This window comes from Pelophylax lessonae (genome assembly GCF_965119305.1).
Source record: "Pelophylax lessonae genome assembly, chromosome: 12".
Taxonomy (NCBI): Eukaryota; Metazoa; Chordata; class Amphibia; order Anura; family Ranidae; genus Pelophylax; species Pelophylax lessonae.
The window spans coordinates 62,481,644-62,500,775 of record NC_138779.1 but is presented as its reverse complement, the minus strand read 5'-3'; positions in this window follow the sequence as shown (position 1 = coordinate 62,500,775).

Genomic DNA, 19,132 nt, shown 5'->3' with positions numbered 1-19,132 from the left:
TCAACAAGTGTTTAACTGGTGTGCCTTAAGCCATCCCAGCCATGCCTACAAATGTATTAGTAGCTGTGATTGGCCGTCTGAAGCATGTGACCAAGTCTTTATAAGTTCGAGGCAGCGCCGCTGCGGCGTCATTCTGCTATTTAGTTCAGGGAGAGAGCACACATCAACGTGCTGGCTGCTGATTAGGGACAGACAGGGAAAAAAAAACATTTGTGTCCGGATAGAATTGAGGGACAGGTCGGAGTGTGTTAGGCAGGGCGAGTTGTAGGCATTTTAGGGAGAGAGTCTGCTGATTTTTAGGGTCAGTTTTCTACGATCGATTTTGCTGTGTGGGAGGGGTTTGCAGTGACCGATCTACGATCTTATCAATCCTTTTAGGGAGAGAGTCTGCTGATTTTTAGGGTCAGTGTGTTCTACAAACTACAATCGATATTGCTGTGTGGGGTGGGGTTTGCAGTGACCGATCTACGATCTTATCAATCCTTTTAGGGAGAGAGTCTGCTGATTTTTAGGGTCAGTGTGTTCTACAAACTACAATCGATATTGCTGTGTGGGGTGGGATAGGAGATAGGCAGGTGTCAGTGGTCCACATCCATTTTGCTGTGTGTGTGGGTGCAGTGAACACAATCTTTTTGGAGTGCAGTGAAAACAATCTTTTTGGGGTGCAGTGAACACAATCTTTTTTGCCCACTGAGGAGGAGGGAGAAAAGTATTTTTCTATCAGGCACTGTGTGCAGCGTTTTTCCTTCAGCTGTGCTGACTGATCATACACTGCTGTGTTCAGTTCACATGTGCTATTATTGAGTGGTTTCAAAAATCATACACTTTTTTTCTATTCCACTATTCAATATACAGCCTTGGGTTAAAAAAAAATTAAATTGTGGCCTGCAGCAGAGCTGAATGATATTTGGGGTTTTTGGGGTTCATCTCATACTTCTGAAGATTTGAGGGTGCTGCCTGTTCCATACTCCTCCTACTCCTCATTCAGCCTTTTAGGGGTACAAACAATAGTAATTGGGGCCTAGTGTGGTTTTGTACGTGTGAGATACATACACTTTTTTTGATCATATTTCCTATTCCGCTATTCAATAAAAACCTTTGGGGATCAATTAAATTGCGGGATAGTTTGTGTTGGTACGTGTGAGATCCACCTTTCCAAGTTTTTGGGGTTCATCTCATACTTCTGTAGATTTGAGGGTGCTGCCTGTTCCATACTCCTCCTACTCCTCATTCAGCCTTTTAGGGGTACAAACAATAGTAATTGGGGCCTAGTGTGGTTTTGTACGTGTGAGATACATACACTTTTTTTGATCATATTTGCTATTCCGCTATTCAATAAAAACCTTTGGGGATCAATTAAATTGCGGGATAGTTTGTGTTGGTACGTGTGATATCCACCTTTCCAAGTTTTTGGGGTTCATCTCATACTTCTGAAGATTTGAGGGTGCTGCCTGTTCCATACTCCTCCTACTCCTCATTCAGCCTTTTAGGGGTACAAACAATAGTAATTGGGGCCTAGGGTGGTTTTGTACGTGTGAGATATATACACTTTTTTTGATCATATTTCCTATTCCGCTATTCAATAAAAACCTTTGGGGATCAATTAAATTGCGGGATAGTATGTGTTGGTACGTGTGAGATCCACCTTTCCAAGTTTTTGGGGTTCATCTCATACTTCTGAAGATTTGAGGGTGCTGCCTGTTCCAAACTCCTCCTACTCCTCATCCAGCGTTTTAGGGGTACAAACAATAGTAATTGGGGCCTAGTGTGGTTTTGTACGTGTGAGATACATACACTTTTTTTGATCATATTTCCTATTCCGCTATTCAATAAAAACCTTTGGGGATCAATTAAATTGCGGGATAGTTTGTGTTGGTACGTGTGAGATCCACCTTTACAAGTTTTTGGGGTTCATCTCATACTTCTGAAGATTTGAGGGTGCTGCCTGTTCCAAACTCCTCCTACTCCTCATCCAGCCTTTTAGGGGTACAAACAATAGTAATTGGGGCCTAGTGTGGTTTTGTACGTGTGAGATACATACACTTTTTTTGATCATATTTCCTATTCCGCTATTCAATAAAAACCTTTGGGGATCAATTAAATTGCGGGATAGTTTGTGTTGGTACGTGTGAGATCCACCTTTACAAGTTTTTGGGGTTCATCTCATACTTCTGAAGATTTGAGGGTGCTGCCTGTTCCAAACTCCTCCTACTCCTCATCCAGCCTTTTAGGGGTACAAACAATAGTAATTGGGGCCTAGTGTGGTTTTGTACGTGTGAGATACATACACTTTTTTTGATCATATTTCCTATTCCGCTATTCAATAAAAACCTTTGGGGATCAATTAAATTGCGGGATAGTTTGTGTTGGTACGTGTGAGATCCACCTTTCCAAGTTTTTGGGGTTCATCTCATACTTCTGAAGATTTGAGGGTGCTGCCTGTTCCAAACTCCTCCTACTCCTCATCCTGCCTTTAGGGGTACAAACAATAGTAATTGGGGCCTAGTGTGCTTCTGTACGTGTGAGATACATACACTTTTTTTGATCATATTTTCTATTCCGCTATTTAATCAAAACCTTTGGGTATAAACAATTAAATTGCGGGATAGTCTGTGTCGGTACGTGTGAGATACACCTTTCCAATTTTTGGGGCGCATCTCATACTGCCGAGGATTTGAGGGTGCTTCAGTCTGCCTCCTGCCTGTTCCGAACTCCTCCTCTTCCTCATCCTGCCTTTAGGGTACAAAAAATTGTAATCGGGGCCTAGTCTTTGTTTGTACGTGTGAGATACACCGTATTATAACATTTTTCCTATTCCGCTATTCAATATACACCCTTTTAAAAAACATTAAATTGCGGCATAGTTTGCATATTTGACTGTCAGATACACCCGTGCGATACTGTTGTTGTTTTGTTCCGCTATTCAATAAACACCTTTCTAGGGCAAGATCATAAATTACAGAAATATGAGGAGACCGTCAAATAGGGGCCGTGGCCTGGGTCGTGGTGCTGCTGGTAGAGCTCCTGTTGCAAGGAGAGGACGTGGTCGATCTGTGCCAGCTACACGCACAAGTGAAACACCTTCCACAAGTGTGAGTAGGCGACAGAACCTGCATTAGTATTTGGTAGGGCATAATGCGCCTCTAGACGTGATGAGGCCTGAAGAAGTACAGGCGATAGTAGATTGGGTTGCTGACAGTGCCTCCAGTTCCTTCACATTGTCTTCCACCCAGTCTACTGCAGTAAGGTCAGAGTTGGCACCTGCAGCCAATGTCCAACCGTCTTTCACCTCACCCCTTGGAAATCAGGCAAGCAGTCTGAGCCCCAATCCATACAGCAGTCTCTTGTTCTTTTTGAGGACTCTGTCAGCAGGGTTTCCCAGGGCCATCCACCTAGCCCTGCCCCAGAAGTTGAAGAGATTGAGTGCAGCGATGCCCAACCACTTATTTCTCAAGATGAGTACATGCAAGGACCATCGCAGCACGTCTCCAATGATGACGAAATGCAGGTGCCAACTGCTGCGGCGTTCAGCATTGTGGAGATCGACAAGGAGGGCAGGGGTGAAGACTGGGTGGAAGATGATGTGGAGGACGATGAGGTCCTCGACCCCACATGGAATTAACGTCATGCAGGTGACCTGAGTAGTTTGGAGGAAGAGGCGGTGGTCGCACAGAGCCACCAGCACAGCAGAAGAGGGAGCAGGGTGCAGAAGCGGAGCGGCCGTGCCCTAGACACTACGCCCGCTACTGCCCAACGCAGCAAGGGAACGAGCGCACCAAAGTCAGCTCAAAGGAGTTCTCTAGCGTGGAAGTTCTTTAGAAAATGTGCTGATGACAGGACACGAGTGGTTTGCACCCTGTGCAATCAGAGCCTGAAGCGAGGCATAAACCTTCTCAACCTGAGCACAACCTGCATGATCAGGCATCTAAGTGCAAAGCACGAGCTGCAGTGGAGTAGACACCTTCAAAACCAAGAAACGTCTCTGGCTCATCCTGTTACCTCTTCTGCTGCAGTCTCGGCCGCTCCAGCCACATCTGTAGTGATACCGGCACCTGCCACCTCGCAAACAGAGGATCTGTCAGCAACACCACCACCTGGGTCACCAACCATCTCCACAATGTCCCTTGTAAGCGTTCAGCTTTCCATCTCCCAAGCACTTGAGAGGAAGAGGAAGTACCCCCCTACTCACCCGCGATCCCTGGCCCTGAATGCCAGCATTTCAAAATTCTTGGCCTTTGAAATGCTGTCATTCCGTCTGGTGGAGACGCACAGTTTTAAAAACCTTATGTCGGTGGCTGTCCCACAGTACGTCGTGCCCAGCCGCCACTACTTTTCCAGGCAAGCAATCCCTTCCCTGCACAACCAAGGGGGGGAAAAAATCTGGTGTGCACTGCGCAACGCCATCTCTGGCAAGGTCCACTTAACTACCGATACGTGGACCAGTAAGCACGGTCAGGGGCGTTATATCTCCCTAACGGCACACTGGGTAAATGCAGTGGCAGATGGGCCTGAGGCGGATAGCAATTTGGCGCATGTTCTTCCACCACCGAGGATTGCAGGGCGCTTCAGTTTGCCTCCTGTTCCTAACTCCTCCTACTCCGCTTCCTCATCCTCTACCGCCTCCTCATCCGGACAGCGTAACACCTTCACCACCAACTTCAGCACGGCCAGGGGTAAACGACAGCAGGCAGTTTTAAAACTTGCCTGTTTGGGGGACAAACCACACACCGCGCAGGAGTTGTGGAGGAGCATGGAACAGCAGACAAATGAGTGGTTGCTGCCAGCGAGCCTCAAGCCCGGCCTGGTGGTGTGCGATAACGGGCGAAATCTCATAGCAGCTCTGGGCCTAGCCGGTTTGACGCACATCCCTTGCCTGGCGCATGTGCTGAATTTGGTGGTGCAGAGGTTCCTTAAAAACTACCCCGATATGTCAGAGCTACTGCAGAAAGTGCGGGCCGTCTGTGCGCACTTTCGGCGTTCTCACCCTGCTGCTGCTCTCCTGTCAGCGCTGCAGCGTAACTTCGGCCTTCCCGCTCACCGCCTCATGTGTGAGGTGCCCACAAGGTGAAACTCCACCTTGCACATGCTGCAAAGACTGTGCGAGCAGCAGCAGGCCATAGTGGAGTTTCAGCTGCAGCACGCAAGCGTGAGTCGCTCTGCGGAACAGCACCACTTCACCACCAATAACTGGGCCTCCATGCGAGACCTGTGTGCCTTATTGCGCTGTTTTGAGTACTCCACCAACATGGCCAGTGCCGATGACGCCGTTATCAGCTTAACTATCCCACTTCTTTGCCTCCTTCAAAAAACAATTCAGGCGATGATGGAAGAGGATGTGGCACAGGATGAGGAGGAGGAGGAGGATGAAGAGGTAACATTTCCAAGGCTTTCAGGGCAGTCATTCGCAAGGGGCTCCGAGGGTGGGTTCCTGCACACACAAACGCCAGGGACACAATTGTCCAGCAGGGGCACAGTTCTGGAGGATGAGGAGGAGGAGCTGGAGGAGGAGATGGAAGCATGTTCACAGCAGGGTGGCACCCAGGCCAGCTCATGGCCATCACTGGTGCGTGGCTGGGGGGATACAGAGGACACGGACGATACACCTCCCACAGAGGACAGCCTTTCGTTGCCTCTGGGCAGCCTGGCACACATGAGCGATTACATGCTGCAGTACAAGCGCACGCTGGTAGACGCCATGCTGCTGGCATTCCCACCTGACAGCGGGGCCACAGTGGAAGCACAAGGCAGAGGAGGAGGAGGAGGAAGAGGTCGCCAACACAACCAGGGCACCGCCAGCACCTCAGAAGGCAGGGTTAGCATGGCCGAAATGTGGAAAAGCTTTGTCAGCACGCCACAACAAACAGCAGCACCAGCAGCTCATATGGAACGTCTTAGCAGGAGGCAGCATTTCACCAACATGGTGGAGCAGTATGTGTGCACACGCCTAGACATACTGAATGAGGGGTCTGTCCCCTTCAACTTCTGGGTCTTCAAGTTGGGCACATGGCCTGAGCTTGCCCTTTACGCCTTGGAGGTGCTGACGTGCCCTGCAGCCAGTGTATTATCTGAACGGGTATTTAGCACGGCTGGGGGCGTTATCACAGACAAGCGCAGCCGCCTGTCCAGAGACAATGTGGACAAGCTCACGTTCATTAAAATGAACCAGGCATGGATCCCACGGGACTTTTCCGTACCTTGTGCAGAATAGCGATGGATACTGACCTTACCCAGCCATTGTTCCATTTTTGCTCTTTCTCACTCTTTTGGGGTGTACCCTCATTTAAAATTTGTGAAAAGAAGCAGTGTTGGCTACCTCATCCTCCTCAGGGCCAGATTAACGTAAGGGCTATTGGAGCTACAGCTCCAGGCCCCTACCTTTATATAGGCCCCAGGTTGGCCATATTCACTGTTACTGCTCTTCTGTCACTTGTAAACACAGAAGTCTGGCTTCTATGCTCGCTTCCCCAGGCAGCTCCCTCAGAACCTCCCCACACAGCACGAAGGCCGGACAAGGAGGGACAGTTGCCGATGCATGGATGTGTTTATGGGCTTCAGAGACAGTATCCCATGTGGAATTAGGCATGCATGGCTGCACCCTTCCTCCTCTGGGTGCATGCCAAGGCACGGCCCTTAAGGCCCTTTAAAATCCACAGCACCAAGCCCATGATGCTCTTAATCCGGCCCTGGTCCTCCTCCACCGCCGCTTCCACCTACACCGCCCATAGGTGTGCGCAGCCTATTGCATTATATTATATTAAATACACATGCATGTGTTTGCCTACATGTACATGGCCCCGATACATTACTCTCCCTGCTGGCAAAGAGAAATAGAGCAGAGCAGGTCCGAGGGAGATCTTTCCCATCTCCTCACTGGCAAACAGAGCAATAATGCTATGTGCCCTAGGTGATTAGGGTGTGCCCAGGTACACCCGGCACACCCTGTGCACACGCCTATGACACTGCCACATCCACCACCACCTCAACCTCCCTCCTACTCCATATGGGCCTCGTCCTTCAGAGATGAAGAACATTGTTTTATTTTTCTGTTTTTTTTTTTTGGTTGTTTTAAGTTATTTTTTCTATCCACATTTGTTTGCAGAGCACTTGCCATGCTCTTAACTAAGTTTTGCTGCCATTTGCAGCAGTCTAGCCCTTTCCATTGGTGTTTTAGAGCCATTTTAGTGCCTTAAAGTTCGGGTCCCCATTGACTTCAATGGGGTTCGGTGTCCGGGAAAAGTTCGGCAAAAGTCCGGGACACGGACCCGGACTTTTTTTTAAAGTTCGGCCGAACCCGCCGAACACGGACATCCAGGTGTCCGCTCAACTCTAATCAGGAGTTATAGATATAGTCATTTTGAGCATGGATTCCCTGAGACTGAAAAAAAAATGTAAGGGTTCTTCTGTGTTGAAAGGGTTGAGAAAGGCTGCTTGAAAGCATAACTAAAGGCAAAACATTTTTTCATTTTGGATAGAGTAATTGAGGGTTAGAACCCCTGTCCCTTTTTTTGCCATCTGTGTCCCACTGGGGAGATTTCCCTTCACTTTGTGTCCCCTAAAACAGGAAGTGAGAGGAAATCCCTGCAAATTAGGGTAATCACTTGGGGTCCCCCAGGTCACCAGAACTAGTGTCCCCATTGAAAAATTTCTCCTCTATTACTTTTCTGGAGACAAAGAGATTTTATTTAATTCAATTTTCAATGATAATAGTAAATATGACAAATAGAGAGGGTAAATCTCCCTAATGGGGGCACAGACACCAATAAAAACCTAAAAGGTGTTCTCATACCTCTCTACCCTATCCAAAACTAAAAAACTACGTTTTTCCTTTACTTGTAGTAAATACAAAGTTTCTTTATAAATGTCAAATACTGAAAGAAAATAGTATCAAAGATCACACACCAGTGTTAATTTCGTCGACTAAAACCGACTAAAACGTTTTCGTCGACTAAATAAACACAATTTTAGTCGACTAAAATATGACTAAAACTAAAACAATTCAGATGACTAAAATATGACTAAAACTAAAATGGCATTTTAGTCTTAAGACTAAAATACGACTAAAACTAAAATGGCATTTTAGTCAAAAGACTATAACTAAAACTATATAATATGACAGCTTAAATGCCCAACGAAAACCAAATAAAGGTATAAGCTATCCCAAGCGCTTCAAATGAGGACCACTCACCAATAAATAAATTGGCTATGCAGCTACTTAACTAAAACATATGGAGAAAGATATATAATAGATAGATACTCAGCAATATCCCTATATATATATATAGTAGCGCAAACTTGTCAAGAAGCAAGTGCCAAAAAAATACTGTGCCCACTGCACAAAAGTCCGAAATGCAATAGATGTCACATAGGCAGCAGGAAAAAGTTCAGAAATGACTCAAACAGTCCATAATCCTTCACTCTATCTCCTGGCGCTCCCGGGGAAGAAGTGGAAATCACGAAACGCGTTGGGGCGTGACCAGGCGATGTAACCAGGCTGTGTAAGAGGAGTTCGGATTACCCAGAAGGCGCGGCGTCCACGGCGTGGAGCCTGGACATCATCTCCCGAAGGGCATCCCTCCCCTATTCGTGACTGTTTTTTTGCGTTGGATGACATACAAGACATGTGAGTGTGTTACCTTATGTTTTATTTTATTTAATAAAACCCTTTCAAACGGTATCACGCTATTGGGATTATGTTCTCTCCTCCCCATATGCTGCTGAGCTTTTTTTGACTGCGCTGGTGCGATTCCTGTTGTGGATACTCTGGACCAGTGACCATCATTATAAGCCTGAATGCTCAAACACGAAAGTGGGTTGGGCCACAGCATCTGGTGAGTGGGCAATTCTCCTCCCCCCTTGGAGCACGGTGGTGGTGGTGATCCTTTTGAGAAACACGTCTTCGTACATTATCATCCCAGGAGATAGAGTGAAGGATTATGGACTGTTTGAGTCATTTCTGAACTTTTTCCTGCTGCCTATGTGACATCTATTGCATTTCGGACTTTTGTGCAGTGGGCACAGTATTTTTTTGGCACTTGCTTCTTGACAAGTTTGCGCTACTATATATATATATAGGGATATTGCTGAGTATCTATCTATTATATATCTTTCTCTATAACTAAAACTAAATCGAAATTTGCTGCCAAAATTAACACTTGTGCATGCTGAAAGCTTAATACCACCATAAATAATAAAATATTCGATTTTTCACTCCAGGACCAGCAGTAGTATATAATGAGTTTGGAAATTGTAGAGAAATGCTTAAATAATGCATTACAAATTACAATTGAACTACACCCATTCGATTATATATGACTAAATTGAGTTTTAGTCGACTAAAATGTAGGACGTTTTAGTCGACTAAAATGTACTGGAGTTTTAGTCGACTAAATACGATTAAAACTAATACACTTGCAGAAGACTAAGATGGGACTAAAACTAAAATGCCATTTTAGTCCTAAGACTAAGACTAAAACTAAATTGAAATTTGCTGCCAAAATTAACACTGTCACACACACACACACACACACACACACACACACACACACACACCCTTTTTCTTCCAATAAAAAGACAACATTGTAGAAGAATGGTAGTTATATTTGTGTGATGTTTTTATACTATTTTCATTTGACATTTTTAAAGATATTTTGTATTTACCTAATTGAACTTAGTTATTTTTGATACACCACATGTGTCCTGTGAAAGCAGCTTCCCTTTGATTGGTATTCTAGTCACCTTTTTCCTTTTTCATTAAAGGAGATGTACAGCTGATTTGGCTCTACATCTCCTATGGATCCCAGGAGTGAAGTTTGTTTTGCACTCCTGTGACCCATTTTCAGCAGAGAGCGGTTTGAAGTCAGCTCTCTGCTGGCGTCACAGAAGTCGGTCCAGTCACCGCCTCCTCACGACAATGGAAGTCGGGATCCGCCAGATCCCTGGACTGACACCTGGCTCAGCCGCTTAGCGAGCCACTGAGAGCCTGAGCCGGCCACTCCCCGCCCCTCCACAGCCCAGCACTCCAATGAGCGAGGAGGGGGCAGAGCAGAGAGCAGTGACTGACAGTCAGCAGCTCTCTGCTCAGGGGAGCTGTCAGAACCGAGCGATCAGTGCTTTTCGATCGATCCGTTCTCAAGGCATAGGTGCCGGGGGACAGATGCAGCATCCGCCTCGGTAAGTATAAATTAGCGAAAAAACAGATTTCCATACATCTCCTTTAATACATATGCTGCATGGACCGCACTGACTTAGTAAGTGACTTGCCATATTTCTACTGTTTAAACCATTTTACCTCTTTATTAGCAATAGAAACTGACAGGGATTCTAATTTTTCTCCACTGTATCCATTCCACTGGATATCATGTGGAATAAAATACTCCATGGTTTCATGAGATAAATACTGCATATCTCGGAAAAATACTGAATGTGATATTTTAGAAGCGTTTCTTAGTGAATGCCCAAAACGTTTTTGAAAAACACTAATACGGCATTTTACTGTGTTTCCTAAAGCGGTAAATATCGCATCATAAATGGATCCCATTGTCACCGGTGCAGTACTGCAACATCATATGCCTAGTGTGGCAGTGATCAGGGACACTGACTGGTGTGCAGGAGCTACTTTGGCAGGTTTGTTGCGCATAAGACAGCACACCAGGGTGAGACGAAAGACGAGCAGAAGAGCCGACCGGCCGGCGGCTCGATTTGAATGCGCTATACTTTGCCACTTGTTGTAAGTGCATTTCTTTTATTTTAATAAACATTATGCAGTTTTACACTATGGGACTACTTCTTCTTTTCACATGATACTGCAATGTTTGCTATGGAAAGTGGATGGTAATACCTCTGCCTGTGACCATTGGCTCTGCCTGCATAACTCCTGCCTGAGATACCTTGATTATTTCTGGAGGCACCTCCCTGGACTCCTACAAGAAATTCCTGAGGGTCAAGTGATAAGAGATTGCCATATATCTACAGGCTTGCTTTATATTTGTCTCTGGTAAGCTGATTGTATCACTGGTGGTGGATACTGCACTATTGGTGATTGATTTCCTTCACGGTTACCTTGGGAATATTTGGACATTTTTTTGAGAGACTTTTCCATGTTTGATATATTCACTATATATTTATTTCCTTGATATTCATTTATTCTGATATTTTTGAAGTTTTTGATATTTTTTATCACCTTTGATATTTTTATCACTTCTTGGGTCATATATTTGTGTATTTTGGCACTTTGATTATTCAAGATTATATTTCTTCACTTAGCGCAGCTTGATTATATTATATAGCCCATATAAGTGCATAAGCACGGCGTGCAGGTGTGAATAGAGCCTAAGCCTCGTACACACGCAACGATTGTTGGCCGTGAATTTTCGGCCAACGTCCGATCGGCCGATTGTTGGCTTGTTAGTATGATGCTTCCAACTGCGACTTTTCGGCCAAACAAAATCTGGTGTGCATGCTATAAAATTTTTGTTGGCCGTCAACAGAACGGCCAATTGTTCTTCAGTCAGTACAGATTTCGGCAGACAAAAATGTGATGAGCAAGACTGGGCATGCTCAGAGAAGAAAAAACACACGAAATGTAAACCAGAACATGACATCACTTCTGAAGTTGGTTTTTGTTGGCCGATAAAATTTGTGTGCAGTCTAGAGCACATTTCAACCAACACAACAACACTGGACAAAAGACGGCCGATCGGTCGGCCAACAATCGTTGCATGTGTACGAGGCTTAAGGCTATAAAGGGAAGAATACATAGGGTGTACCTATAAATAAATCTTCCCAACTCTGTGCTAAACAGTTGTAGTGGGCTCACACCAGTGTCGCAGTGCTACTGTATATGCGATTTACCTCTACTTTATAAACAGCGCTAACCTGTTATAATCAAACTGTGCAGTGCAATTTTCCGTACGATCCCATTAAGGGAAATGGTGTCAATAAAAGTAAAAGGGTAAAAAAATACTATACAAAAAGACAGTTCACAAAAAGTGCATTCAACAAGCTACAAAGTTTTTACTGAGCTGAACTCCAACTTCAAAGTGTCAACATGCTGTGCAGGTAAGGTGCTATCCAAAACAACACAAAAGGAGCTTCAAGAATTTGCTTCAGTGCTCCATCACCTTTTCCAAGCTAGAGATCTTACTGGATAGCCATGACCACCCACTACAGGTAAGTAATGTAAGGCATATCAGAGGGTTCTCATTTGCTTTGTTATCTTTCAGCTTCTATCAAAGGGTTCTGCTCCTTTATGTGCTATTCATCAATATCCCTTTTGATTGGGTTATTCCTATGTTACATAGAAAGTCAAGGGGAATCAATATAGGGTAAAACCTTTTTTTATTAAAACACAAAATGCTTCCACTCCTCCTATTCACAATGTAAGGTACTAAACCTCGCGCCGAGGGGTGTTCACCACAAAATGCATACATTCACTGCAGTGTACTATATTATCCTTACTGTGACGGCTGTGCAGTATGCATACCATACATACTTCCGGGTGTATGCAGCATGATGGCGTTACTTTCGGTCCTTCCTAATGCGTTTCGTCACATCAACGTTATCAAGAGGGACGGGAAGTGATGCCATCGCACAGCATACACAGTTTAGTTTATTTACTAAATAAGATGTACTTTTGTTTCAAGCATAATATTTTTTATATACACTGCATTTCAAATGACAAGTGTAACAAAATGACTTTCAGTTTCTAAAACTAATCCACATTGAATTTTTTTTTTTAATTTTTCCTAAAATGTATTTTTTCCCAGGAAAAAACAAGGAAAAAAATGTTTTTTTCCCCATGGCTTTAAAATTTCCTGAAATTTTACATCTTTAGCCACAACTGAAGCTGTGTGTCCTAACATGGTGGCTATATGTAGATATGTAGGTATTTGTCAGCACACCAGGGATCATCAGTTTTGTCTAAACGGTTTTTATTTTTAGAAAGATCACATCACAAAATATTGCAGCGCAACGTTTTGGAGCCATGCAGGACCCCTTCGTCAGGTATGTGCACATGCTTGAAGAAGGGGTCCTGCTTGGCTTCGAAAAAATATTGCACTACACCGTTTTGTGATGTGATCTTTCTTGAATAAAAACCGTTTGGATGAAATTGATGATCCTTGGTGTGCTGGCAAATATCTGCATATAGTAAAGGTTCCAGTATCCAGCTGGCAGTCGCTACAGCACCCAGTACCTTAAGAGCTCATTCCAGTAACAAGTGTGATGGGAATATGGGCTGTGGGCTAAATGATGGCTGGCCATGTTAACTTGTGACTCGGTGGTCGGTGAGGGGCAGGGAAAGCTCAACTCAACCATAAATATTTTCTGTCCCATCACTATGGCTGACTGTGCGACACTTACAAACTAGAGTAAAACTGAAGCAATTGCTCAGAGCAAACATTTGTTTAACTCAGAAGATATTCCCGTCTGGATACTATAGACGCTGATTCTACTTTTGCTTCAGCTTTCTTTGCTTTAACGTTTTCACATCAGCACTGTTTTCTTGTTATCAGGGAGTAGCGTGTCACGGACCTACAAGGTCTATTTTTGTAGACCCTCATGCATTGCACTGTATTAGCAGATAAAGCCTCTCACAACATCCTGCCAAGTTACATTCTGCATTTGCAAGGCATGGATTTTTAAGGGACATCATTTCAGGCATGAGGCTTTCTCCAGCAGACTTTTGCATCTCATTGGGACATTTCTAGGATTCACTCTCTACAGCCAACAATCACCTGTACCACCTACTGACCTTTCTATCAGGGGAGGCTCTAGTGAACTATTCTTTAAGGCCTCATGCCTACTGGGCGTTTGTCCAGCTCTTCTGGAACACCTTTCTCCTGGCAGGAGAAAAGAAGTGTAAAAACCGTGCCTGAAGTCGCATTTTGTAAATACGTTTAGGAGCATTTAGGCACATCAACCATTTTGGTGTTCATTCTGGTCATTGGAATGAATGAACATTCAAGCAATAAACGCGTCTAAAGTTTAGGTGCTTTTAGGTGTGTTTACACACATTTAGGCGTGTCGTGCAGTTTTTCTGGTGAAATGCTACTCTCCTGACCATGCAAGTGATCTTTTTTAATTCTGCCTTTTAACCCTTTTGCTACCAGGTCCATACAATGTACTGACAGCCGGGGGTTTTACACACATTCCTGGTGGCTACAGCCACCGAGATTGTGTATAAATCTCACAAGCAGACTCCTGGCTGTCAGATGGAAGCGATCGGGTGGCTGCGGTGCCACCAGATTACTTTCACACACCCCTGGTAATGGCACCACCCCACCCCTCGTGCCCCTGCCATGTATCCCATGATCAGCTTGCCCATCTGAGGGCCCGGGACTAACATAGCAGGTGCCGTTGGGTAGAGGGGAGGAAGCAGAGAGGGCTCATGTTTGCTCTCCATGTTGCTGACGTGTTTGATGTCACTTCTGGATCTGCCTCTCGGTGTCCCTGGCCAGCATACCTGGGAGAGAATGTAATGCAATGTGAACTGCATTGCATTCTATTCAGTGGACCACAGGGGATACATCTAGGGTCTAGACCGTATAACTTAGCTATACAGCGGCAAAGTGGCGCGGCTTTGCTGGATTACGCACCCAGTACGTGATCTGACACTTCTGGGTCTGGGGCATGCAGACATGCCGGCGGCGGCCCACTCTCGCTGTGATTATACACAGCTGGTCGCATAGGCGTGTGCAGGGGGTGTGGGCCAGGTGTGCCTGGGCACACCCTAATCCAGGGGCAGCTCCATGGGGTTGTGGGTTCACCCCCATGTCTGTGACCATCTCTGTCACCGGGTCAGCAAGGTCTGCCTTTGACTTGCTCAAGTGGTTAAGAAATGTTTTAATATGACTTAAAATGTTTGTTTACATATATTTATAAATGTGTGTATATATATATATATATATATATATATATATATATACTATATATACTATATATATATATATATATATATATATATACATACACATGCATACAGTATATCTACACAAGCATGTGTGTTTGAACTTAGGGGTGCACACCGTAATGCAATAGGCTGCGCATGCCTATGGCTGGTCGGCAGGTACCTGAGGACTCGATGTCCACTGGCACAGGGGGAGAACAGCGATTGGCCTATGTAAACAAGGCAGATCGCCTTTCTGTCAGTACAGAAGGCATGAATCCTGTGTCTCGGCACGATCCATGCCTTCCCCTGGTACAAGTAACTCCCCCACATTAAGAAAACACCAGCTAGGCACACAGTTAACCCTTTGATAGCCCCTGATGTCAACTCCTTCCCAGCCAGTGTCATTTGTACAGTGACAGTGCATATTTTTTAGCACTGATCACTGTATTAGTGTCACTGGTCCTCAAAAAGCATCAAAAGTGTCCATGGCCGATTTGTCCTCCGCAATATGGCTATAAGACACTGATTGCCACCATTACTAGTAAAAATAAATAAATGAATACAAATATTCCAAAGTTTGTAGACACTTTAACTTTTGCGCAAACCAATCAATATATGCATATTGGGATTTTTTTTTTTTTTTTTTTTTTTACCAAAAATATGTAGCAGAATACATATTTGGCTAAATTGTTTTTTTTTTAATTTTTTTATTTTATTGGATTTGTAAAATGCAGAAAGTAAAAAATATATATACTTTTTCTAAATTATCTGTATTTTTATTTATAGCTCCAAAAAAAAAAAAAAAATGCAGAGGTGATCAAATACCACCAGAAAAAAAGCACTATTTATGGGAACAAAAGCACATACATTTTATTTGGTTACAGCGTTGCACAACCGCGCAACTGTCAGTTAAAGTAACTTTGCCGTATCTCAAAAAATGGCCGGGTTGTGACGGGGGGTAAATCTTCTGGAGGGAAAGTAGTTAAAAATGTCATCAAATGTCATCAAAAATAATCACATAGGGGACTTTTTGTCCCCTATGTGATGAAAAAAAAAAGCTAGGTTAAAAAAAATAAAATAATAATAATAATATACTAAACTGTTACCCTATAGTGGGATTTTAAAGCTTCGCCTATGGAAAATATTGGGTACTGAAGATTGTCGCCATTTCACAGGTGCACGCAAATTTAAGGTTTGACATGTTGGGTATCGATTCACTTGGTGCAATCTCATCTTTTATAGTTTACCAAAATATTGGGTAATTCTTTGTGTTTGTGCGCCCTAAAAATAGCTTTCGTAAATTTTTTACTGAAATGTTGTTTTCTTAGACCTTTGCAGCAATATTATGTGACAGAAAAGTTGGAACTACCACTATCTTATTCTCTGGGGCAGCCTTTTTCAACCAGGGTGCCCACACCCTGGGGTGCCTTGAGATTTCTTTAGGGGTGCCTTGGCAAAATCCCTAAAAATTGCCCAAAAATGGTTTACAAGCCGGCTTGAGGATGCATTTTAGTTACAGTAAGTCACAAGCTTTTATTGTGCATCATTAAATCCTTCTAGCTGCCAGTGTCCTAACGACCAATGGTGTCATCAGTTGATAAGGAGGATGTCAGTCACCTGCATAGCATCCTTGTTTGACCTTCCCCTGCCCCTCTTCATCAGCGGTGGGTCACATAAGCTGAGTGATGGTGAAACATTGGAATACTAGTCAGTACCAGTTTGCAAAAGTGTATTTGCTTTGGAAGAATAAATCCTCTCTAATGTTGGGTGTCCTACTTGGACTTGTGGACGTTGCTGCATTATGTGAAACTATTGGAATTGTTTTTACATTTTAGAATGGGGTGCTTCAAGACTGTCCATAATTTTTAAAGGGTACTTTGAGATTGTCCATCATTTTTAAAGGGTGCCTTGACTAAAAAAAGGTTGAGAAACACTGCTCTAGGGTGTCTGCTTTCAGAAAAAATATAGCAGCACTGATGTGCACTGATAAGTGGCACTGCCACGCAGCACTGATGGGCAGAACTGATGGGCAGAACTGATGGGCATCACTGATGAGGCTGTACTAATAATCATTGCACTAATTATCAGTGCAGATCCCCCCTGTGAGGAAAGCCGCTATTGGCTGTCCTCTACTCATGCGATGTCAGTGTGAGTAGAGAAATGCCGATAACTGGCATTTTCTATTTACACTGTAATCAGCTGTGATTGGACACCGCTGATCACATGGTAAAAAGCCTACCTCATAGCTCTTTACCGTGTTTGGAAATGCAGTGTGTCTGAGCCCCGGGGGCATGCATAGAACCATAGGCATGAGCAGGGGGTGTGCCAGGTGTGCCTGGGCACACCCTAATCACTATGTGTGGTGCCAATTTCTCCATCTGCCTGGGCTTATCCCCCCCTTGTTGACCCTCCCGCCCTGCACTGCGGCTGGCCTCCCTCCTCTCCTCTCCCTCCAGCTGCTGTTGGGGATATTTCAGGATGGAGAGCGGGGGAAGGGGCTAGTAACTATGTAATTTACTGTCCCCTTCCTTTTCTAAATGGACACAATGAACACACTCGCTAACTGTGTCCATTCATAACTGAAGCATAGTAAGCTGTGTTTACTATATTTCAGTTTGTTAATGAACAGGAAGCCGCTCAGCACAGAGCACTTCCCATTCATTCACTGTCCAGTGCAGCTGAGGCTGCAGAGAAAGGCATGTGTGTTTGTGCTTTGGGGTGCACATTCGAATGCAATAGGCTGTGCACACATGTGGTCAGAACAATTAAACCACCACCCGGCTGTCATTTTGCTATAGGCCGGACGGGAAGCTCTTGCCTCTAAAAGCCTGTAAACACCTGCAGTGGGGATCGAAAGTTTGGGCACCCCAGGTAAAAATTTGTATTAATGTGCATAAAGAAGCCAAGGAAAGATGGAAAAATCTCCAAAAGGCATCAAATTACAGATTAGACATTATGATATGTCAACAAAAGTTAGATTTTATTTCCAGCATTGACACTTTCTAAATTACAGAAAACAAAAAAATGGTGTCTGCAAAAGTTTGAGCACCCTGCAGAATTTATAGCATGCACTGCCCCCTTTGCATGGCTGAGACCTGCCAGTGTCATGGATTGTTCTCAATCATCGTCTGGGAAGACCAGGTGATGTCAATCTCAAAGGTTTTAAATGCCCAGACTTACCTGACCTTGCCCCAACAATCAGCACCATGGGATCTTCTAAGCAGTTGTCTAGAAAACGGAAACTGAAAATAGTTGACGCTCACAAAGCTGAAGAAGGCTATAAGAAGATAGCAAAGCGTTTTCAGATGTCAATATCCTCTGTTCGGAATGTAATTAAGAAATGGCAGTCATCAGGAACAGTGGAAGTTAAAGCAAGATCTGGAAGATCAAGAAAAATATCAGACAGAACAGCTCACAGGATTGTGAGAAAAACAATTCAAAACCCACGTTTGACTGCACGATCCCTCCAGAAAGATCTGGCAGACACTGAAGTTGTGGTACACTATTCCACTATAAAGAGATACTTGTACAATAATGGTCTTCATGGAAGAGTCACAAAAATCAGCGTTTGAACTCTGCAAATGAACATATAGACAAGCCTGATGCATTTTGGAAACAAGTTCTGTGGACCTATGAGGTTAAAATTGAACTTTTTGGCCGGAATGAGCAAAGGTACGTTTGGAGAAGAAGGGGCACAGAATTTAATGAAAAGAACCTCTGTCCAACTGTTAAGCATGGGGGTGAATCAATCATGCTTTGGGGTTGTATTGCAGCCAGTGGCACAGGGAACATCTCACGAGTAGAAGGAAAAATAGATTCAATAAAATTTCAGCAAATTTTGGATGGTAACTTGATGCCATCTGTGAAAAAGCTGAAGTTAAAGAGAGGATGGCTTCTACAAATGGATAATGATCCTAAACACACCTCAAAATCCACGGGGATTACATCAAGAGGCGTAAACTGAAGGTTTTGCCATGGCCTTCACAATCTCCTGACCTCAACATAATTGAAAATCTATGGCTAGACCTTAAAAGAGCAGTGCGTGACAGACAGCCCAGAAATCTCAAGGAACTGGAAGACGTTTGTAAGGAAGAATTGGCAAAGATACCTCAAACATGAATTGAAAGACTCTTGGCTGGCTACAAAAAGCGTTTACAAGCTGTGATACTTGCTAAAGGGGGTAGTACAAGATATTAACTCTGCAGGGTGCCCAAACTTTTGCAGACACCATTTTTTTAGTTTTCT